General features: G+C 38.6%; 1 protein-coding gene across 1 annotated transcript in view; it reads right to left on the reverse strand.

Moving 5' to 3' along the window:
• The window catches only part of DNAH11 (dynein axonemal heavy chain 11), a 4,606,558-nt gene that overhangs the window by 848,025 nt on the left and 3,732,125 nt on the right, over positions 1-26,408 (reverse strand). The window lies entirely within an intron of this gene.

The raw sequence follows: 26,408 nt of genomic DNA on the forward strand, positions 1-26,408 counted from the left end.
CACTGGTACAGTCCACTACAACAATAGTTCAGGACCCACTTTTTGGGTCTACATTAGAACATCGACAGCTAAAAACAGCGAACACCCTTACCTCGACACAGCTTAACCGAAAGCACAAAATCTTGAATGGCCAGAACAGTGATTTTTTTTCCCAGGGAAAAAATCGCTGGGCCAACAAAAAAAAAAAATAAAACAAACCAACAGACACCCACATCCCCTTCTTAAATATACCAACTCTGAGGTCGCACTACAGCGGAGGAAATGGCAAACTCCCGAGAATGGCCCAGTGATTTTTCAGTTAAACTGTGTCGAGGTAAGAGTGTTCGCTGTTTTTAGCTGTCAGTGTTCTAATATAGACCCCATTTCTCTAAAGTCTAGTTAGGGTGGCATATGAACTAAAACAATGCCATTGCAGGCCCCAGAAAATTCCCTTTTTTTCGGGGGGGGGGGGGGTGGGTTGCTATTTAAAAATAACTTGTATCAGTAAAAGTAACAAGAGTGCTACACATGCAATAAACTTGCATATAATTCTAAAAACTGGCTCAGCTGTAAAGGAAGAGATACTGCATGACATGCAAATTCAGAACTGTGTATTGACCAAACATTTGGCCACAGACTTGCACATTCTTAACTACAGGGTCTCACAGGGCCCCTCCTCGTTAACTATTACTTTCAATTAAATGATGTCTGTTGAAAATTCCTATGCACTACATACAAAAATGGAAATCACCATATACAATGCTTTTATGCCATCCCATGAAAAGTTTGAGCTCTGAACTATATTTTTGTGAGTGTAGATGTCTCTCTCTCTCTCTCTCTGTACATGTCTGTCTGCGTGGCAGGAAACTGAAGAGTGAAGAGATATAAAAATTGCTTTTCATTTTTAGATATAGAGCACCTGTCAGTGTTCTAGTATAGGCAAGTGAACATGGAGAACTGGGAGTCCCAGAATTATCGCATGGATAAGGAAGAAAAAAAGGAAGCACAGAGTGGAAGGAGAAGGTATTTTTAATCGAAAAATGATGGTAAAGTAGCTGCTCTTGAGGTACAGGACAGACATTTTTCATCACTGCAGCAGGACCTGCTGTAAGAATGGTCAGCTGCCAGCTTTATGACTTGCAGGAACCAGCTTTGGCTAATGGGGATGCATACTCTGCATCATGAGACCTGAATGAGGTTAGGTTTGGAATGAGTGGTATACTGAACATTAATGAAATAAATAACAGTATTAGTTTATGAATTTTGGGGAAGAAACAATAGAAACAGGTCACTTTGCAGACCTACACACAGTTTTGTAAGACTCACTGCTAAAATGGGTTCATAACACAATCACTTCAAAGGGAAGCCTACACTGTAGTGTTTGGTCCTCCTTTGCATAAAAACAAATGCAGAAACTAAGCAGGAACAGTAATGAATGACACAAACACATCATCACAGCATGTTGTCAAACAATGACTTGGTACATGTGTGGAAGATAATATATTGAGCAGGGCAGACTGTGGCAGAGAAACTCTGTATAGTGCATGGAATGCCACAATTATGCTCCGAAAGCAGGAAAAAGACTGTCTCATTAATCATCTTTCTGAATTAGTTACTTCAGTAGATTAATGCTGATGTGCCTGATCCTCTAATTGTTGCTTATACTATAATAGAAAACAATGTTTTGGAGTAGTTGTCAGTGTACATGTGCCCCACACTGGTAGTGCCTAGCAAGCCATGGTTTGATTCTGGGATTCATAAGATCTATGAACTGGGACAGCTAGAGTGCAGGTGAAGGAGGACCTATGTGAAACAGAATTAACTTAGTTTGGATGCCCATTATGTTGCATAAAAAAATGCATTTTTTTTCCAATGGAAGGGAATGTTCTTGTCTGGGAGATCAATGCTGCATCTGCCTGTCTAATGATGTCCTTTAGGATAGTAAGCAGGCTGTGTAATCCAGTCTGTCTTAGCCACTATGGGGCTTTCTCCTCTATATCAGGACACTGTGTGACGTTTTTGTGGATATGATGCTGAGATCATTCAACCCTTCCTCCAGTATGTGCCTGTGGTATGTAGCAGTTGCCCTTGTGTAAGCAATTTTAACTTTTGTTGGGAGGTGTTTTCTTATGTCAGCTTAGTGGCTATTATGAAGCTGTCATCATCTTTGTGAAGTCTGTGGCACTCTTTAATCAGTGCTCTTTTGGCTAGTAAAATCTTACCTTCAGTTGATAGGCCCAGTTTGCAATTATGTCAATGTGTTTTTGTTTAGTTATTTCTGCTCGATGAAGAAATGGCACATTTTGTGATTCTTTCCATTTCTTTTTTTGATTAACTCAATTATACTTGTGTGTATGTAAATATATATGTATACATATACATATATATGTATAAATACATATGTGCATATACATATGTGTGTGTGAATGTTTGTATATATTTGTGTGTGTATGAGTACACACAAACACACACACACACACACACACACACATATATATATATATATATATATATATATATATATATATATATATATATATATATATATATATAGATTCATTTCACTTTGCCAAAAACTCATTTGACTGAATTTCATTTCACCGAGACCAAATTGCTGAAAGCTCAAATGACCAAAAACTCATTTGACCAAATCCCATTTCACCAAAAATAGTAGTGACAGTGTATATGCCCTTTTCCCCACCGTAGTGCGACCCTGGAGTTAGTATATATAGTTAGGGGGGTTGGGTGGGGAACGGGCATAGTCCCCTCACTTAATTTGGTTAAAAACTACTTATTTACCCTCTTAACAGAAACTGGACAATATAAAACCAAGCTAGGTGGGGGCATGTGCCCCCCCACACCCCCCTAACTATATATATTAACTCCAGGGTCACTCCACAGTAGGGAAAAGGGCATATACACTGCCACCACTATTTTCGGTGAAATGGGATTCAGTCAAATGAGTTTTCGGTCATTTGAGCTTTTGGTGAAATAACATTTGATCAAGTGAGTTTTCGGCGAAGTGGAATGAATCCATATATATATATATATATATATATATATATTTTTTTTTTATATATACATACACACACACACACACACACACACACACAGGCACAACTATTTTAGCAATTCAAAATACTGACATTCAGAATTATGTTCTCTAAAATTCTCCAAAATTTCGGCAGGTGACCTTAACTACCACTATCATGTTGATACCATGACTCTCTTTTTTCAAAGGCACCTGTGCAAGATTCTGCCACTACAGAAAACTGCTTGGATGCTATTATATATATTGGATGACCCAGAAATGACAAGATCCAAATTGTGAAGACAAAGCTTTTGTATGACACTGTTTATCCCTCACCATTTCTGTTACTTCCCCTTTATTTTCTGAGGGAATCATTTGGAATTGGCATCTTCTGTATGACATCTAGGTATGTTTCTTCACAACAGGTTAGCAGTGGGGGATCATGTGTTAGCTGTGGTCAAGACACCTTATTACCATCTCTGAAATACTGCAAGATCAAGCACCTTATTCTTTCAATGGATCCTTTGATGGTGGCTCATGTTCTTGTATTTTTTCAGTTGAAAAATTGTAATGACCCCTAATGCAGGCTGGTGGAAAGACCCAGCATACCTGTAATGGCAACAACATTCTGCTGTCTGGATTTTAAATGGAGCTTCTCATGCCAGTCACATTATCTCTGTGCACTAGGATCTGCAAACATCACCAGTCCTTCAGGACAGTGTGTTTAAACTCTTGCTTTTGGCTTTTTGTATTTTGTACAAGCTGGAATCTTTCCACTTGCAACAAATCCTGGTTCCCTATTGCTAGATAGGCTTCTTCTTGCTCCCAGGATCTATCTTGAGATGTTGGGCAGGCTATTTTTGCCTACCTAGCTCCATTCCCATTGAATCAACTAACTTCCATGACACAGGTGTCTGATTCTGAGGCCTCCTTTCGAAGGTCCCTAAAATTCTATTTTATGTGTCTATATAAATCTAAGCAAATATGACATTTATAATGCTTCTAATTAACTTTAAATATTTGTCTAACTTAATGCATTTCTAACTTGTTGAAAATGCAGCTTTCATGCAGAAGTTTCCTTAATCTATTACTTTATGTTTTTATGCTCGGTGCCAAGTTTTAGATGCTTAAATACTGAAACAAAATGTTGTTGTTGTTGTTTTTCTTTCGACTTTTCACGGTTAGGGGTCGCCACAGCGGAACTCCGGTCAGCTAATGATTGGCAGTAGATTTTTACGGTGCCGAGGTGCCAACAAAATAAACATATAAATAAATATATGAATATACTATGATTTTAGCAAAGCATGCATTATTTATTTATTGATTTTGACATTTGTTTACCAGGTATGTCCAATTGAGTGATATCCCATTTTTAGCGGAGGCCCGGGGGGAAAGTCCCATATACAGAACAATTACAAATAAAGTTACAAAAACAATTGCAAACAAAGAGTAACAGCAATTACAGGAGAAATTTTTAGATGCATAGAATACATCTTGGAAATTAGCTTAAATACAAAATAAGATTCAATACAGCTATGTATAACATGGATCTAAGTAGGAAGGGAAGAAGAAGCCAAAGATAGTAGAAGTAGTTACAAGACAGACACTGAAGGTAGAGAAACAAGATGTCTGTATGTGTGTCTGTGTAGCCAGGGGAAAAATCGAGGTAGTAAGGGGATAAGATGAGTAGAGTAGGACGAGGAAGTAAGTAGACAGAAACAGTTGGTAGAAGAATGTTAAGCAGGGCTATTGGCATGAACAAATCCTGGAATTTACAGTCTTTAATATGAACAGATGTCTGATGTGATCTGTCCTCCCAAGATTTCTAATATCCATAGGATCAATATTAAATCACTGAATGCTTAAAAAAGCGAATGGTGACTGATCGACCCTATGTAAGCAAAAGCTTACAATGTCGAAGTGTCAGAACAGCAATTTGTTTCCAACAAAAATAAATAAATAAAAATCAATTTCAAACATTACATTAAGTGGGGGGCTTCGCACCCCACACACCCCCCCTACTTAAATATACCAACTCAGAGACCGCACTACAATGCCGAAAAAGGCAAAGTACCGAAGCAGCCAAGCAAATTCTTTCCCAGGGAAAGAATTCACTTAACAGCCGCTTTGATATTTTGCATTTTCAGCCTTTTACGTTCGATCAAGATGCATTCGAAAGAATGCGTCTTCAGTCTTCTAATATAGACCCTATCTATACAATAAATGTCAGACTTGTGTTTGTGTTTGTGTGTGTGTGTGTGTGTGTGTGTGTGTGTGTGTGTGTGTGTGCTGGAAGTCTGACTAATGAACAAAAGTGAAAAAAACACAGAAATTGTATTTTATAATCATCTCTATTTCAAGCAGCAGAGAAAGTAAGTAATTGTTTGAAAATTTAAATTCTGAAAAAATGGCATTAAACTAGCGAAATTTAAGTTTCTGTACATTTGTCAAGTGCTTGGTTAACTGGTGGTATATTGTACATATATTTGTATTTTGCTGTGTAATTTATACTACCTTTAGTGTGGCTGATTAAAACACTCAAGTTTGCTAGTAAAGTATGGAATATGTTTATAGATAATAAGTTACTGCAACAATGTCTACGTGAAATACAAAGAAAATACTGGCCACGCTGCCATTCTTTCTTTAAATTCAAAATATTTATTTTATTTTATTAATGCAGCACATCAATTAAACAGTTTTCACTAATGTTACCAACAAAATCATCATCAAACCTACCAAGTTGATGCACAACATTAAAATATTCAAAACAAAATGCAGTCAGTAGTATATTGGCAAAACATTTGAAAATATTCCTTTAGGATTCCAAGACAGTGACAATAAGGTGAGAAGCTGAAAAGAAGCATCAGCCTGCAAAATTACTACACATTTTTAACTGAAATTGGTAGCTGAAGTGTCTGTAACATCCAGAAGGTCTGCAAAGAGGAGAAAAGTAAAGTAAAAGGGAGAACAACAACTGAAAACTCGTAAGGAAACAAAAAGCAGAATGGATCAGATGTGGGAAAAGCAAATGGTAATGGCACATAAAGGAGAAATTCCTCAGTTACCACAGACAGGAAGATTGATGAAACGACTCTGACGTTTTTAAGACAATTGGCTCCCCAGTGGAATTCACAGAGATGAACAACAGAAACCTTCAGGAAATAGAAGTTTTTACCATTCAGAGGAAGTAACTGTTATGAATACTATTGAAAGGAAAGTGAAAGTAACAATGGTAGAAAAGCAACTAAAATATGAATAAATGGCTGAATTCAAGAACAGGTCATGCAGAGACAACTTCAGGTTTACAGCAGTACCGGGATAAACCGAAAGTAAGGATTTATAAGAAAATTGCCCCAGTACATGGATTGGACTTTTTATCTTTCTATTGCCAATTTTAAAACAGAAAGAGCACACAGAGTAAATATTCCTAATTCTAGACTGAAAAAGCAGCAGACAGATATATACTACTGATTAAACTGTGACATACTAGCTAAAAGAGTAAATTATTTCTATTTTGTGGAAAAAATAAACAATTTTAAAATCTGGAAACACAAGAGCCTGTGTGGTCAATGACTTTTCATTACAAATACAAACTAACAGAACTGCATTTCTTCCATCCATAAGATGTTCCAGAGAAATGACACTTTGCTTTGGCAGACAAAAGATGAATGGGAAAAAAAGATAACCTAGAAGACAGAAGAAGGTGGTGAAGGAACATGCAACTAGTCAGTAAATGAAAAGCACACTATGGACACTTTAGTTGACAGAACTCCTGTGAAATCATTTGGTGATTTCCAAAAGAAAATGATGGATAAAACAAAGGAGACTGAAGAGTTTTCAAAAAAGTGAGACCTTTCATAAGAAATATACTTGGAACACTGAATAAGAACAGTACCTGTTTGATATAACCATACTGAGAGAGCTGAACTCTGATTGATACTTTAAAATGACTGAAATCAGTATATACCAGAGAAAAATTACTATTTCACAATATATATGTAAAATATAAATACATTTCAAATTTTACTTAAAATGAAAGTTTCCTCCCTTACGCCACTAGATGGCAGCACAAAACAGTGACTGATCTTTCTATAGTCTGCTGAGGTTGTTCTTCATCTCTGCTTAACTAACTTATTTGGCAACCGAATTTATCTATAAAAACGTATATAGCAGACGCTGATTTACAGAGTAAAAGTAAACTGGTTTTGTGCAAACTTAAAAGTAAACTGGTTTTGTTTAAATTTACTGCCATAAACCTTCTACAATAAGGTGTTTCTTATCTGCCTGACATACATCGGCGATAAGCTCTCTGGAAAGTCTGATTGGCTCCACATAATCTACTGACTGGTTCTGCCCTGCTTCGCTCCCCTACCCTACTCCCATATCCCACCCACCCCCAGTGCTCTTACACTTATACCTCCCTAACCACACCCCCTCCCTGAGCCATCCTATCCCTTGTAACTGTTCATTAATATAACTCCATCTCATCCCTCCTTAACTACTTTAGCTATTATCTCTCTCTTAATTACTATAACCCCACCTCATCCCTCCTAACTTACTCTATCGATTACCTCTCTCTTAACACTTACTTTTCACTTATACTCTTAACTACTCCTCTCAGGAAAACTATACCTTTCCTATACTTTAACTTGTTTTTTACTTATTAACTCTATCTCCTAGGGCTTTATAACTCTTCTTAACAATATGTCTCTCATATCTAAAACTATACTAACCAAACTAATATTCATATACATATGCTCTCTAGGCTTAACCATCATCTATCTCCTTATTTCTTATGAAAGAACTAATTATTACCACTTTAGTTACTGTCGCAGACAAACAGCCTTCCAACATCCTATCCAAACTTATACTCATTTAAACATTACATGCACCCCCAACTACCTACTACCCAAATACCATCGACTTACACACATTAACTTCAACAATCCAAACATAAGGAGGCTAAAATATCTAACCAACTTCTCGTGCAAACCATCATTTGAACTAAAAACACCAACCCTCTGCGTTGGTGACATCCACCCTAACCCAGGACCAACTAATAACTCCACTGACATAACTTATAATATCTCATACTCTACCCCCCCCAATACTAACCACTGTTTCTAATGCCTTACTTATCGGACATCTCAATATCCGCAGTATCAGCAATAAGATTGCCCATCTCCATGCCCTCCTTGATACTCACTCCTTTGACATTTTCTGTCTCACTGAAACTTGGCTGAAACCTGGTACTAAAGACAATGCAATACTTCCCCCTGGATATAACATATTGAGAATGGACCGCATAAAATGTAAGGGTGGAGGAGTAGCACTTCTGTTTAAAAATGGACTAAAAATCTCCTCACAACCTTCCAACCCATTAAAAGATGATAAAGCTGAAATCCTTACTTCTAAACTACAACTAAACCCTAATAAATCAATCTATATCATCTGTATCTACCTACCTCCTGGCAATAATTACACTACAATTGAGAATATCCTAAGTTGGATATCTTCTTCCTACCCACAAGAAACAATCATTTTAGGAGATTTTAATTGTGATTGGTCCTCTGTCAATACAAATAATCCTTCATCTCATATTAATCTTCATGGCTTTACTCAGACAATCAATAATCCCACAAGAATCAATAAACCCAATAACAAAGAAAGTATTCTAGATTGGATTCTTACTAACAAACAGCAACAAACATATACAGTAGGAACTTTGCCTGATGATGTAAGTGATCATTCCTTAACCTACATCATAAGACAAAAGAGTGACATTAATTATACCCCTACCTACAGGGTCTCCCATAGCAATAAACACTTCAACCCATTATTATTCCAAAATGAACTAAAAGCCTGTAACTGGAATCTTCTAAAAATCCTAACCCTTGAAGATGCTATCAAATATTTCAATACCAAATTCCTATCAATCCTTGACCAACATGCTCCAAAACAATCTATCAGAGTTAAATCTAAACCTGCCCCCTGGCTGTCCAAAGAGAAAAGACAAAAATACTACTTAGGAATAAATCTTGGGCTAAATGAAGAACTACAAAAACTACTTTAGACCAACAAGCCTTTAGACAGTTAAGAAATAGCACTAAAAAAGCTGTTTTTTTAGATAAAAAGAACTATTACTGTAAATTACAGCAAACTCATCATAACAACCCCAAAAGGTTCTGGTCAACCTTAAATTCGCTCCTACACCCAGGCCACTCTAGTACACCTTCCCCTTTAGGGGCCGAAAAGAATACTTCACACCATACTGCCAATGCCTTTAATTCCTTTTTCACAGACATCATTAATTCACTAGCGAGCCAACTCACAACAGACAAATCTAACCTTCCCACCTGCACATCTGCTAATCTCCCTATATTCCAACTACAACCCATCTCTACTTCCTACATCCTAAAACTCATCCAAAAACTCAAACCTTGTACCCCATCTGCAGATCAGTTACCATCTGTATACCTTCAAAAAGCAGCTGAAGCAGTTGCTTATCCCATATCCCTCCTTATAAACAGAACCATCAATGAAGGAATCATCCCTGCTATCTGGAAAATTTCCCACACAATCCCTTTACATAAAGAAGGTAACTCAAATGAGTATTCTAACTACAGGCCTATAGCACTCTTATCACCCTTAGCAAAAATTATGGAGAAATGTATTCATCATCAGCTAATGCACCACTTAACTCAATATAACTTACTAGCCAACTGTCAACATGGCTTTAGGCCATTTCATAGCACTACAACAGCTCTCCTATCTTTTACCGAGTGTATCAATAGAAACCGCAATAATAGTATCCTGTCATCAGCACTCTTTATAGACCTGTCAAAAGCCTTTGACATGGTAAACCAAAATATGCTCATAAAAACCCTTGAATCTCTCTCTCTAGATACCAAAGCTATTCAATGGTTCACTTCCTACCTTAGTAACAGGCAACAGGCAGTTCTCTGGGATAACACACTTTCATCCCTTCTGCCAGTCTCTCTTGGAGTTCCACAGGGTTCCATCCTAGGACCTCTCCTCTTCTCTTTATTCATAAATGACTTACATGTAGCAATACCTCAAGCTACATGTACTCAATATGCAGATGACTCAACACATATGCTCTGCTAACACCTCCTCTGAACTACAAACCTTAACACAGAATGTATTTAGCACAGTTGAGGCATGGTTCTTGAAACGCTGCCTCCTTTTGAATGCCAATAAAATCAAACTCCTGCTCTTCAGGCCTAATAGTAAGTCCCCCCTCATAGACTTCTCTATTACTTCCAACAATGGCACACATATAGCCCCTGACTCTACCACTAAGCTGTTAGGTATTATAATTGACAATAACCTCACTTTTGATAATCACATTAATAACACTATTAAAACTGTAAATAGAAAACTCGGCTCCTTATATAGAATTAAAACCTTTTAACTCCACAGGCCAAAATTACACTCGCTCACTCTCATCTTATTTCCACTCTTCTTTATGCTTCACCCATATAAACTAACTTAAAGAAAAATAACCTCACTAAACTAGCAAATGCATACAATAGCATTGCTAGATTTGCTACCGCAAACCCATTTAGAACTTACCACTGTCAGAATCTACAACAACTAAACTGGCTAGAACTAAAAAATACGCTATTACTCTCCCAACTTACCTTTGTTCATAGGATATTTTACCAACCAAAAAATACTCCTATACTTTCTGACCTTATTTCTCCCTATTCTAACCTAAATTCATTACGCTCCTCTAATAAACTTCTTGTGAAGCTAAGTCCAATAACATAGCAGGCGACTCTGTTCTCCAACACCATAGGTAAATACTGGAATCTTCTACCTACCACTCTAACTTCTACTTCGTCACCCTTCCTCTTTAAACAAAAGCTCAAACAAAATCTAAAAACACTCTGGCTATGCCCATGCATCAATCCCGACTAATCTTATGATTCTACTAATTACTCTTCTCTTAACCACCCTCTCTTACCTCTCTCTACTCACTCCCCTTGAGGAGACAATCTCTAAAACACCCTTGTTAATTAACCTCTGGTATGAATTAATATAGAACTCTGTATGGTTTATATTTACTTAATCAATTATACTCTTCATGTGTGTTTTAGTAAAGTATAACTCCCCTATCTTGTACTGTAAATAAAATTAGAGTAAGTGTCCTTCCCAGTATATATTTTCAACTAGTATAATCTAGATTGAACCTTATTTCTGTTTGTATTTTACTAACTACTTAATTTCTTTATGTAAATGACTTGTTTGTATTAACTTCAATGTGGAGCTTTTCTCCCTGGGCCTCTGCTGAAAATGGAAATGTATCCAGTCGGACTAGCCCAGTAAACAAATGTAAAATAAATAAAAATAAAAATAATAAAACTGAATGGGTGGGGGGCTGTACTGTCACACTTTTTTTCAAAACTGCAAATTGTGTTATGTTGTTTCCAGTACAAGTTCTCTCTCACTAGGGGAATAGAGAAGTTTATAATTGATGAATGAAAAAGGAAACTACATATTATATTTTGGAACAAGTATGCAATAAGGTATAAAGTTAGCTCTAGTAAAGTGTGCATTAGGTACAGGAATGAATAAAAAGCTAATGTAAGTATGCTGACTGAAAAGAGGTAGATAGCAAGTTACACAAAAACAATGCACTGGGAACACTGAGTGAGGATAGCAGTTTAAATGCAGGGAAATAAATGCATATATAGATAAATATATATATATATTATATACATATATAGAGAAAGTGGGGGTAAGAAGGTTTAGTATAACTAAAACACAAATTACATTGGTAAGTCTGCATGCTGATAATACTTTAACTAAGCAGCTTGCAATAACAGATACCTATTTTCTCACTAGTATATACTGACATACTGAAAAATATTTTAAAACAATTAAAATCAGTATATACTAGTAAGAAAATAGGTATCTGTTATTGCAAGCTGCTTAGTTAAAGTATTATCAGCATGCAGACTGACCAATTATTTCTTATGTGTTTTTGGAATGCAGCCTGCTTTTCTCGGTAAACTATGACTGATTATAGAGGATAATTCTGCTTTATATAGATAGTTAACAAGACTGACATTTTAACAGTTGTTGCAACATTTGAGATATCAAATGAAGTTAAGTAGAAATATTGCAAAAATGTGCACTATTTGCAGGAATTAATTCATTGCAGAAATGAATAAAAATGAAAGGGACATACCAAGTGAAAGCAAGTAACTAGTAATGTTTGGCAGTCTAGCCAACACAAAAATAGATATTTAATGTACTATCTACAGGCAAGTGAAACAAATAAGTTAGTGATTTATAGTAGGTTTTCCCTAGCCCAAAGGAGTAAAGGGTAGAAGAAATTTCACACTGCCATTTTTACAGACTGATAACTCTATTGCCTTGAGAAAATATGTTTGTTTGTGTCTTTCGGCTTTTCCCGGTTAGGGGTCGCCACAGCAGAACTCCAGTCTGCTAATGATTGGCAGTAGATTTTTATGTGCTGGCTTGCCGGGCCTAATGCACAACCTTCAACAAAGGAACGCCCATTCACGCATGTCGCCACACAGAAGACGCTCTAACTGAGAATCGAACGGGCAACGTCTAACTGTGAGGCGACAACGCTACCACAGCACCACCACCGCAGTATAAAATTAATATATTGTTTATTTTTGGGTAGGGAGGGGCTTGTGTCCTGCTGTAATGAAAATAAGCAACCAGGTTCAATAGGGGAAATATTACACACAAAACATATGAAGTGACACAAAAAGAGATACAAGCAGACAATTAAGGACCAGTTTTAAAGACAAAGAGTATATGTAAGCAGCATAAAGGATAAGCTATGGGATTCAATAAAACCTACACAGTTGTTTTCCACAGAGTGCATGTCATGGTGCAATGTACACATGGGTGTGGAAAATTTTAAATTTAGTAAGCACTGTGTAGCAGCGAGCACCCCCAGGCAAACAAGGTAAACACCGTGGCATGCTAATTACTACATAAGCAGCTGAACAGCATGCTAATCAACCAAGGCAATACTTTGGAGCTATTCAACAAGCTATAAAGCAACCATATAGACTCCGTGCTGGTGTACCTTGTGAATTCCAAAATGTTTGGAAATTAGCCATGTAAAGGAGACTACACTGAGAGAATAAAAATTAAAATGTGTAAGATTTGTACAGAACTGACCTTAGCATGTGACAGTAGGCTGGATGCAACAAAAGGAGAGTTACAATAGCAACATAATCCTTTTTTGTGCAATAACACAAATGCAGCTTTGCTCCCCCACCACCAAATGAACAAGTACACTTGTAAGTAATGCAGAAAGATAGAAGTTTAAAAGTGTGTCCTAATCAAAATAAGTATAAAAAACATTAAACAGACTATTCAACAGTTACATGTCAGCAAATGCAATATATAACTGATGAAATAAAGGCATATCATCTAAAAATCAGTACTCCTCTGTGCAGATATATCCCAAAGTAATAACCTCTCTTCTGTGTTCAGCACATAAACAATGTGGCTCCCCTTCAGTTTCCCTAGCTACATGGCTGCCTTCTGGTGTAGATTCAGGGCTGTCAAGATGATGTAGATGCAAGTCAGGTCTGAACTCATTAGAACTGCCGAATCCCAAATCCTTCACTATGTGTAGCAGATGTAAGCATCATACAGGTACTCCCTCTGTGTATGAATGCTTACATCAGGTGGGTGTGATAGGTTAGACTTACCAAGTGTTACATGTACATCTGTCAAGGTTGGAAATGCAAGTACACAGTGTACAATTTACAGGTTCTGTTTCATTAATACCCACCTTCCTCTTCATCTGTGTGCAAATAGTGTTTTCTCTGTCAGTTTTTATTGTTATTTTTGGCCACTGTTTGCATGATGCGGCACTTAGCACAATCACAGGCAATGGAGGCATGAATGGAAGGTTTGGTTGTGCTTATCTTGTTTGCATGGCTTTGAGCAATGGGCAAATGGGAGACCTTATAAATGACTAGTACATAAGGGAACGTCATGTATCTATTCCAGTGGCAGCATTGCTAAAGTCTGACAATTAATATTGAGTCTGTGGAATACACCTGCTACTTAACTGACTCTGTGGCAGCAGGTATTAATGCAGTGATACATTCCTTTTTGGGGAAAAAAGGTATTGGGTTGGAATACAGCTGTATCTAATACTTTTAACTACTTTTGCTTTATCGTTCATTCCCAATGTGCACCATTGCACAATAATGCATTAAAGAAAAGAAATGAAGAAGACAGGACAGTGGTGAAATGGGGATGCTAAAGTCTGAGTTAGTATTCAGTCTCTGGAATACACCTAACTACTTAAATGACTCTGTGGTGGCACTTGTTAATGCAGTTAATGCAGAGATACATTAGATCTTGGGGGCAGATGGCACTGGGTTCAAATACAACTGAATCTAACACTTTTAAGTTTATTTGTATTACCGTTGTTGAGCGATACACACCATCATGCAATAATGCATTAAAGGAATAAATGGGGAAGATAAGACAGTGGTGAAATGGGGAGTAAGCAGGGGGAAGAACAAACGGAAAGCAATACAGAAATGTGCAGGAGGGAGGTAGAAAAGAACCGTAGCTATCCATTTCTTCAACAGTAAAAACTTACAATATATTCAGAATGTTAGATGAATTTCGACTGTCATCTCCAGAGAGAGGGGTGACCACAAAACAATCATGTTGTATAGCAAATTGAACCAAGTCAAGTGTGTCAAGAACACGTGTGCAAAATGGAGAGCTATGTATAAGACGATTTTTTTTGTGGGACAGGTACCCATTTTTTTTTGAGTGACAGAGGAATGTTGGGGAAGGTACATAGGTATGTCTGGGTCTGGTAAGTTGGACAGGTGAGGAAGCAATTGCAGACAGATAAGACAAACAAGACAAGACAAAGAGACAGTGATGGACACAGGACGTTGATAAGACACTAATGATGGGGTGAAAGTGGGGACATCCAGGACACGGTCATCAAGCTGGGTGACAGTGAGAAAAGAGTTTTCATCCAAAAACTATCATCACTGTCACTTCACTTCACCACTGGCTGTAGCACTTGACGTTTCCTTCTCCTCCTCCTCCTGGTCCTACATAAAATGAGGGAGAGCAGCCCCTCCATCCGGCATAGGCATGCACCAACAGTGCAGCGCACAACCCTATGCATCATCCCTGGCAGTTAAGCATGGGTGATAAACTCCCCACCTCTGCCAATGCTCCCGGAGAGAACCACTGGACTATCCTCTGGGAGAAGACTACCTGAGGGAGCAGATAGTGCAAGGGCTGAAGTGGTGGTGCTGCCAGGATGTCTCCCAGACATGCTGGGCAATGATGCCAAGGCTGGTGGAGTGGGGGCAAGCGGATCCTGTGGGGCAGCCCTACCCCGCTGTGCTGTGGAACATTTCATGATATGGTACACATGGATGGCATGGACACATATTGACAACCCATAATAATATAAAACAAACAAAAAAAAACCAAACAAACAAAAAAGAGATAAGAATTGTGGTGACAGAAAAAAAAAGAGATAATATTAGTACCTTCATATGTAACATACAATGCATTAATACAATTATTTGACTCTATTATCTTAACTTTTATTCTTAAGACTATCACCCCTAAGAGATAACTATTACTTTTATGACTAGCAGCTCCTAACAGGTGCACACTATACTACAGATTGCAGCAAGTGCTCCTTTACATGTGCATATACTAAGCATATGCATGTTCCAGTTATACAGATTACAATTTACAGCAGGGCATGTGTGCCACTGGTATAGAGCTTTTACTTTAAACCTTTAAGTTACACATAACTGAAGAGTTAACAGTATTGTATACTTGGGAAGTATGGTATTTGAACCCACTGCCTCTGACTAAAGTATAATATTGTACTCTTGGTTTGTGCTACAGACTAATGTGTGCATACTTGCTTTTACAGTTGAGATATGCAGGCTCAGTTTGATACAACTGTATAAAATACCAAACAAGATATCTGGGCAGATAGATATATCCCACAACAGTTCACACAACTCTGTAATAGGCTCCCACTGCATGTGAAGCAGTGCTCCCCAATGACCTTTTTCAAGATCAAACTTGACTACCGAATGGGTGACTGTAAAGTCACCTCTGGGCTGGCACCTATGTCCCTCATGGACAAGGCACATAATATTCAAGAATTAGCAAACTTGGTAAGGCAAAGGCCATATACTTTAGCCTGAACTGTTAGGGAATACAATTTCAACAGTGAACAGTCAAGCACAGATTCCTGGGGGTTTGCCAGTGGTGACAGCTCTAATGGTACAGGCTGATTCATCAACTTTCACATAATGTGTTCTGTCAGTGAGCCAACTGTCCACCCATCAACTGACATAAGGTTAAATCACCGGCTTGGAATTTTTCTCAATGATACATGTGTGTGTCCGATTGTCCCAAAACCCCAGGCCAGCTCAAAATAGGCAGTATGCACTTGTCTTACCTTCATGCAGGCCTATCACATGGACTCAATGTGCTGTGACAACATCACACATCACCTATGGCATGACCCAACACATACATATTCCTGATATGGTTGAATACACAGTTCAACACAACCTCCACATGACTTATGTTCCCATACAAGGGTGCACATCAACATGCATCCACCCGAGTTGGGCGGACAGTACCTGATGCATTCATGTATAGAGACATTCTGACTCTCCTTGACTGTGAGGTAGACCAACATGTCATCACGGACCTCCTCCCCATGTACACTAGTAATATTCCAAGTGTGTGCAACAGACCTGTATGAATTGTTACTGCTACATCAGGTCCATTACATCTGATAGATGTCCTCAAAGAGGTCAGTGAAGGCATACATGATGATAAGAGTATCATGTGGAACTTGAAAAAGTCAAGGGATTTGACAAAAATCCACACTGAGGTATTCAATCAACACTGTCATATCTGGCTATAAACAGCTGAATAACCAAATGGGTAGACCAGTGTATGACATACGTGGCATTTCACTATGCTGAAATGTGTGACTTGACATATACCTCAGGTCCGGTGGTTAAGTCGGTACATCAGGGGTGTCTGATAGGCCCTTTCCTACCAATTAGTTCAGTGATGGATATCACAGGTGACATACACATGCTGTGTCCAAACAGCTGCCTGAAGGACTACAGTTTGTGTGCAGTCATTGACTCCAATTGTGATATTAGTATAATACAAATAGTATCAACACATACCAGAGACTGTTGCCACAGCCATGACAAAACCTGCACTGATGAGACATGGAGAGATATACTGAATCAGGAAACAGACACACCAACCAAGTATAATGTGGACATCACACCCTGTAATCAGAATTATAACTATGTGGCCTGTGTCCTGGGGTACAGGGTAAGTGATACATCCACCATCATGTGTTCACAATGCTGACTACTCCCTTGAATGTAACACAGGTACTGGGTATGTGAAGGACATGCACATCAGAGGCCATAACAATTTCATGGTTCCCAGACTTTATCACACCAATAACTATGTACAGTGCACCCTTCTTCATGTAACTCCTTACACATATTCCAGTGATGTGCAACTAAATTGTACCACTTTTGTCACACTGCTCTGTCAACAGCTTATCTGCCATATCTAGATATTTTTTTCTGAAGAATATACATGACTGTCTGATGGTGCAGAACAGCAGTAGGTTGATAGGTATTTACTAGGCTAACGACTGCAAGGCACTTTTTAAGCCTATCCATGCATCCCAAATCTCTGACAAGTTCTGATACCCTTGATATGTGTAAGCAGGGGCTTGGGAGATTAAACATTTACAAGCAGGGGCCTACGAGATAAACCATTAGAGACACAGTTGCCAAACCAAGGATGAATTTCCTGTTTCCCATCCAATTGTTCAAGGTGCACTTGAATTCGGCTAGGGAGGAACTATGCCTCACATGGATGGGGAGCCTGTTTCAAAGATGGGGTAGTCTCTGGGATACATACCTGTCTCTCCAGCAGATCCTACTTGTATTACAGGCAAGGTTTAAGTCTTTAGAATGAGTAATTCTGGTGCTGTTTGTTTTGTGGATATTCAGGAGGTCCATCAGTGTGAGGTCTGACAATGCCCTATATGCCAGGTATAGCTCTCCCCTCCAAAGCTTGTAGGAGACAGAATACAAGGATAGGGCCTTGAGGTGGTCTGCATAGAACATTTTACTTTGCCTTGTATTCTTTTAGTGAGGAACTTCTGTGGATATTCCAATTATTGGATATGCCTGGTTAGGTACATACCAAAGGGGGCATTGTACTCAGTGATAGGTCTGATGAATGTGGAATACAGTGAAACAATGACTTCCTTGGACCTAGGTGCCATACCTTTGTTTATAAGTTGCACAACATAGAATAATTTCCTCGCTACTGTAGACATGTGATGGTCAAAGGCTATATTACTTTTTATGTGTGTCCATAACTACTGGGTCAACTCTAAGGGGTGTGTTGTCTATATGATACTTACCAGGGTTGGATGATTTACTGATGGATACTATTAGACATTTCTTGTCATTTAGATTCAGTCCATTGCTCTGATACCAGTTGATTGTCTGTGTCAGCCCTTCCTGGAGAACATTTGTGTCAGTGGGGGATTCAATGAAAGCTCCTAATATGTAATCATCTGCAAATGTAGTCAGCCAGAGATCACTGTCATTGGTCTTGACTTCAGAGAAGTAAGTGTCAAAAAGGAGTGATCCGAGGACAGATCCCTGAGAGAGTCCATTTGTGACTGAACTCTTTGTAGAGGTGCACTCCCCAATTCTAACTTCATGGGTACTGTCTGCAAGGCAGTTGACAAATCACTGGGTGATATACAGGTTTATACCTAACCTCTTGAGTTTGTCAACAATGCTTGAATGGGGTATTGCATCAAATGCCTTGGCCAGGTGAAGGTAGGCAATGTTTACCATTCTGCCCTCATCTATTGCTTTGGTGACCTTCTCAAAGAAGTTCACCAGGCTGAGCAGGCATGTTCTGCCCTTGACAAAACCAAACTGGTTTGGGTCCAGTGTCTGGAGGTTTACTACATCACTATTGATCATTTCCATGATAATTCTTTCCATCTCTTTACATATACAACTAATGAGACTTATGGGTCTGTACATTCCAGGATCTGTAAATGGGTCACCTTTGTGCAGTAGGATGACTGCTGCTGTTCTCCATTCATGAAACATGAAGCCTGATTGGAGTTTACAGTTAAACAGCAATTCCAGAGAGGCCGATAGGTCATGTTTCATGTTATTTAGATGGCATCCAGAGATATTGTCTGGGCCCATTGATGCAGTGTTCTTGGCCTTAGAGAGTTGTTACACAGATGCGTGTGTGCTACTCATTCAGCTTATGCACACACTGCATACATAGGTGTTTCACAACATTAATGGCATGTATGTCATTTGTGACCATATTGTCACATACAAGTTTAGCAAGTGTCCCTCCTAATACTTCCTGAAGACATTACAGTACCAGGAGAGTGTACATGGTTACCCTCATATACTGTGGATGTATCATAATAGTTGTCAAGTGTGTGTGCATGTGTGTGTGTGTGTGTGTGTGTGTATGTGTGTGTGTGTGTGTGTGTGTGTGTGTGTGTGTGTGTGTGTGTGTGTGTGTGTGTGTGTGTGTGTAGGCTCATCTGTTATCACTCCACATCACATATGTTACATCAGAGGCATGGGATTAGTGGTGGCATTATTCTGATGTTGTCATGATTGTGGTTGGTTCTTGTAATGTTTGCCATGATCCTTTACCTGTGGCCCATCTTGGTGGAGCCCTCTGCTGAGAGTACACTCATATTCTGATATATCATTTTGCACAGCTTCGCAATATGCACCCTACCCTAATTGTATGTCAGATCCCCGATAGATGTCCTCTGCATTATTCATGTCAGGATGCTTATCTCACACAGACATCATCCCCATTGTTATGTTGGTTTACAATCATGTTGTCAGATAGCATTCTGTCAAACTGGGATAGTCAAAAGGCAAGTTTCCCAGTTTACAGAAGGCCGAACCAAAAATGGTCGACACCACAACAGCAAATGCTATTGTGCATTCGCTACTGTGAGGTCAAATTTCTGCCTTGGGATTGCGGTACAGTGGGGATCTGGAAATGTACCCATTTCCTCACTATAGTGGGATCTCAGAGTTTGTATATATAATTATCAGGGGGTGTGGGGGGGTGCAGGGGTGCTTGCCCCCTGCAAAATGTTACTTGGAATTGACTGGGAGGGAAGGTATACTGGGTAATGTCGACTTTGTCGAAATTTGCACAAGTCAACATTACCAGTGTCAGTGTTGTACCTGTTCGGTGCTCTGATTTTCAACATTTTAGTTCGATATCATGACCACTCAATGGAAGTGGTTTCATGATTATGATAGTAAACCAGTATGTCACCTTGCATGACAGTTACAGACAACACATTTTCACTGTACAGTCTGTACTGTGCCATATAAATATGTGCTTGGTGTTGCTGCTGCAACTATCTTCCTTTGACATGCCCTCCTCTGCTGTGCATGCGAGAGTTTCACCTATACTCTGTCCCTGTGTTCATTCCTACAGTGCATCTGTGTGTCCCTATTTAATACACGTTTCCCCTGGGTGATCATGTTACATGGCAGTCCCATGTCCTGTTACAGATCATTAACTCATCTTCAGTACAGAATGCCAGGAATGGGATAACACAATACTCTGTACTGTAGGTACACTGTTCTGTACTGTGCTTGGACCATATATTCACATTCATACTTCTCAAATGTCCAGATATTCCCAGGATGTCCAGATGTTTTCCTTAACAAATATGTGGCTTTCTGCCATATCACTGGGATGATCTCTGGACTAATGTGAATCAATATTACATACATTTGATTGTGTACCTCTCAACTGTCCTGATCTGTACAGAATATCCCAGTTTTTGTCTCATATTTGTGATCTTTTCCTCATAACATTTTTTATCCTGCCAAATCATTGGCATGCCATTGCAGAGTACAGTCAGAAACTGATGACTGACATCTGAGTTTCAAACTCATGCTCTTCAGAAAGTTCATGCTAATGTACAACATATACATTCTATCAACTTCATAAGTTTGTCAGTGCAACATTAAAAATCTGTCCCTATTTCTGGCCCTTTATCCCCCCATTATTATGGCTTTGTCTACATTTGTTGCGCTAAGAGGTTGTGAGTATTACATTCTAACACATTCCTATGTGACATCAATGCCAAATATGTCCCTGTCACTGGTTATTTGTCCTCTCATTAAGTTGGCTTCTATGCAGATGTATTGACTAACAGAATGACAGCTATTTGTAAAACCTCTGGTGATCATTGTGGCATTGCGTGCAAATCTGGGCACCATAGGTGCTCTTCCTTACACAGAATTGCTATCTACATTTGCTGACAAGGTTTCACTATGTGTAAGGCCCAGGTGATCAGTGTGGCACTCTGTGCAAATCTGTACACGTGGATGCTCTCCTTTACATGGAATTGCTATCTGTGTTTGCTTATAAGGTTTCGTGGCCAGCAACACTGTTGTGAGCCAAGGAATGTAGCTTAGACATGCTGTGCCTCATTAATATGCATTCCCCACTGCTATGCACCACGCATCATCAAGCAAACACAAATTCTGTGTAAGCTCTGCTCAAAGCCTCCACAGAGTTTACTGAATCCCACAGAAGCTTTAACACGTCACAATTTGACTATCGGTGTGAAACATTAATGGGTTGGTGTACAAGAAAAACAAAAACACGACAAGGCACTGACTTACAGTTGCAATGGTGATTTCTACATAATATCTCTATAACAAATGCACCTGATTCATACAGAACATGAACATTTTATAAAGAAAACTGAGGAGGAGGGTTTCTTTGCTGAAATAAAAGAACAGTAAAAGAAAGGGTTTTAATTATTATTTGTAACAGTACTGGAAAAAAGACTGAAGAACAAATGAAGAGCAGGCAGAGAAGATTTATACTGGTGTGTACACTGGCAGAGTGTAAAAATTACATTGATTGTAGTATATATCCACTGAAAGTATTGAGAACATTTATAAACAATATTATGGGAAAAGTTATAACCTTTCATGAAGGATGTATGACAGCAGCTGGAGACAGGAGCACTACAAGAAATAAGGAAAATGCCTCTGGAGAGCCAAGAGATAGAATACTATTTGACAGCAGATATTTAGACAAGTATATGCATGTATTTTGAGTTCATCGAGGTAATGAAAATAATACAGAAAGAATTAAAATATACGCATTCTTCAGGGGAAATATGTTTCTTGGGCAAGGTTATGCATATGCTGCGTCTGAAAAGAATACTGTAACATGGTGAGAGCCACAAAAAACATCCAGTGATAATGTCAGACCATGCATGAATCTATAGAAATGTAAGCGTTGTAAGCAAGTAAAAGATCATCAGGAAAAACAATGACATTTTCCAGTACTGTTTTTTAATCCGAACAATGTTTACTGCATCAAAATTTATCTCAAAATTACAGACTGTAATATCCATGCCTGGTGCACTCTTTACAATATACACTGGCTGCTGGTATATCAATTTCTTATAGTATTCTTCATACAATTCTAAACTAGATATGCATTTCAGATAACCATCATTTGCAATGCATCTTTTTTTTATAAATAAAAATATTGCTCATATTCTATTTCTATAACAATACAAAAATTAATTTTAGACTTTCAAATTCAGCCAGTTAAAACATTAGTAACTAAGTACATTCCTCCCTCTTGGCTCAACATAGTCCTGCCCAACATCTCCTCGGCCCTTATATTTATCAGTTTTCCTTCACCAAGTGCTCTTCCCTACTACTAATCCTCAGTGGAGGCATGTCTAGCATCAGCCTTGTCTACCTCTTATCTAACTACACATACCACATGCCTGCATCCTCTCACAAACCCCCCATTTCTTAGCTAATCCTTTGCTCATGTGAGTATCGCCATAAAGCTCCATTTTCTTTACCTCCAACATAAATTTTCTTACCTCTGCTATGCTTGGGCTTGTCCTTTGGTTTTCATTTTTTTTGTAATAGTTTTTGCCAGTAATATAACTAGCACCAAAAGCTAATGTGACTTAGCATGCCTCAACCATACTAAGATGAATGTGTCTTCAGTATGGAAGGCCTCTTCACCTCCTAGTCCAGTTGTAATTCACTTAAGGCTTACATTAAACTATTGCAAGCTCTGACTTTTCCAAAATGTATGCTCCCAGGTGCCCCTCTCTTGGTCGTCAGATGTCCAGCATGTCTGACTGTCCTGCAGATCTATTTTCCCAACCCCTTCTGTCACATAAAAACACTTATGCAGGCATTTCCAAGCAAATATTTTAAACCTTCTAGACTATGGAGAATCTGTGGGTGCTTCACATACCTACTTCCATTCTGTAGTATTTACATGTCTGGCTAAGCATCTCTCCTAGTCCCCTATCAGTGAAATTACTTGTTGATCTTTCGTTCTAACAATACTTTGTAACCCCTACTAATTACCCTCTTCTTCCACAGTGTATCAATTCTAGCTTCTAATAGAAACTCTACTCTGGAGGGTCTATATATAATATTAACAAGACATTGCATCTCTTTATACTCTCTTTCGAAGCCCCAGTACAATAAGTCACCTTACTTCTAGATCATTTTAGCTTCTATGAGATAACTCAATACCCATTATATAGTTGTACTCAATAACTCAACTTTGTGCTTTTCTTATTCCATAATACTCCTGGTCCTTCTCTGTATTCTTTCACTCTCAGAGTCAGTTTGCATCCTACTGGAGCCATCATCTAATTATTGACCTGCTTAACAGGGAGAACATGCTGAAAGCATGGCCTTAAACATGCATGGGTATGGCCCAGCCTAGTTTTCCTTCACCAATGCCAGATGCATTGTGTTCTAAATTTATGCTGTCTCCCCACATGTGAGAATAGCACTGCTTTCCATTTGGGATTGTAGCCTGGGTTTTACAGTACATATATCAATCTCACTTATGTGCTTATAATACATTTCCAAATCTGGGAAGCCCATATGATAGGAAGTATCAGTGTTTACCAATTAACTCGCTCTAATTTACATTCTCAGAAAAACTGATTTTATTCTTTTCGAAACAATGAACAAAGTTGAGCTTCTGGTCGACAGAAATATGCCTCTTTGGCACATATTATCAGAGGTTCCAGGAAAATCTTAATTGCCTGCACCTTTGCTATTCTCAACCATAAACATCTTTCTGCTTCTTATCTAAGCTACTATCTTTCCCATAGTTTCATCCTAAGACACCTTTGTGGCATGCTGGACATCTTTAGCTGTCTGAATATCCAAGTATCTCATCGTCTCATGTCCACACAAATTTCGATATTTTTTAACCAAGTTATGCATAGGTGTGCAATTTAAAACTATGGCTTTTATCTTGGACTCATTTATTTTATAACCAGCCAAGGATTTAAATATTTTTCTGGGTTGGTGACATACAAAATTACATCACTGGCAAACATTGCAACCTTTGCTTGGTTAATCTTTAACTGTATCCCTCTATACTGGATCTCCTAATGTACTGCAAAAAGTAGGAGAACGAGTAAGCACCCGTTCCTCATCCCCTTCTGCAGGTCCTCTGATTCTGACAGTTGCCCCTCACTTTAAGTGGGTTGTGTAGCCTATGTATATCTTAAACACCAAATTTATCCTGAGATAAGGAAATTAATTTCTCACAAAGTTTCCTCCTGTAACTCCCAACTCAACCTAACAAAATCTTTTTTCTGCATCCAGGTTTATCAATAACAGATGTTTTTTTTTCATTTGAGTTATGTTTTCCTGAATCATCAAGGTTCTAATAATGTTAGCAAAAGTCTGCATTCCCTCTACAAATCCACAATGATCCAGGGCAGTTTCACTTTTTTATTAATCTTTTAGCCATCACCATCATAAAGAATTTATAGTCATGGTTCAATATTGAGATGGATTGATAGGACCCTGAGTCAGTTGAATCTTTGTCCTCTTTGAGGATCACAACCGCTCTCCTCACAGATGGAGGGGGAATTCCCCTACCAGAATGTCATGAAAAAGCTTTCCCCATATCTGGATTACCTTATCCTGAATCTGACACCAGACCTCCATGGAAACACCACCAATTCCCTGAGGTCTTTGCTACCTTTTGTGATTTATTAGCTTCTTGAATCTCTTTACAGCTCTGTTTTAGCTGTTAGCATTCTCTAGTCATCTTGGTTTAATTTCTTCAGGTCCAACTTCCCAAGTATCACTGACTGCCCTTTCTGTTTCTACCCCCCTGTTCTCTACTATATAAATTTCTGCAGAATTCTGCAATCGCTTTATCTATACTCTCCAGATTTGCTTCCATCCTTCCCATTGTTAGATTTCTAAGTTTGATGATCATCCTTTCGGCTGTTTGTTGGATAAGTTGTCGTGCTAACAACTTATTTGTTTTTGGTGTACATTTAAAAATGGTGCTCCTTAATGCCCATCCCTTATGTTCATTTATTATTTTTAAATATTTTATTGTTTCTTTTTTTGCCTCTGTGACAATAGGAGGTACTGCCAGCACAGCTAGCTGGAATTTTGTAAATAATTATGTCATTTGTGGATATTAAACTGATTTATGCAAGATGCTTGTGTTAAAAATGTATCAGAACTGTACATCATGTCTATATCAAATTGATTTGTACAGATGTTTGTGCTGAAAAGGTATTTGTAAAGTGCTTGTGTTTGAAATGCATCCACAGTGTGCCCTACTCGAGAGAACAGAAATGTGCATGCTATACTGTTAAACGAAAATAAAATTGCCAAAGATTCCATAGACAACCACAAGGCATTCTATAACTATGTCAAGAATCCAAATGGCAATGCTCAGATCTGCTCTGAGCTTCAACAGAATGGCATTAAATATACTGATCCCAAGGATATTGCCAATATCCTGGCAGATCGATTTAGTGCCAAGTTCACCCCCCTCTCACCCCATAAAGGGCCCATCTCAATACCAAAAGATTGTCAAATTCCAGTAAACATGGCCACACAGGTAGAAACCGCACTCTCCAAAGCTATGAATACAGCATCCATGGGACCAGATGACATCCCAGGCTGTGTACTACATGAACTACAAAATGAACTGGCACCTCACCTAAGTGTCATGTGTAATCATAGCCTCAGCTCAGGCTTTGTGCCCACTGAGTGGCGCACAACTACAGTTATCCCACTCCACAAGGGGGGATCCACCTTGTATTCTGGGAACAACCGTCACATCAGTCTGATGAGCCTGATCTGCAAGGGCATGGAACGCATTATCATGGAACTTATAAACAAAGAGATTGGCAACCTTCAAATACTGGACCCCACCCAGT

This window comes from Protopterus annectens, chromosome 3.part0 (genome assembly GCF_019279795.1).
Source record: "Protopterus annectens isolate FY-2018-M chromosome 3.part0, PAN1.0, whole genome shotgun sequence".
NCBI lineage: Eukaryota > Metazoa > Chordata > Ceratodontiformes > Protopteridae > Protopterus > Protopterus annectens.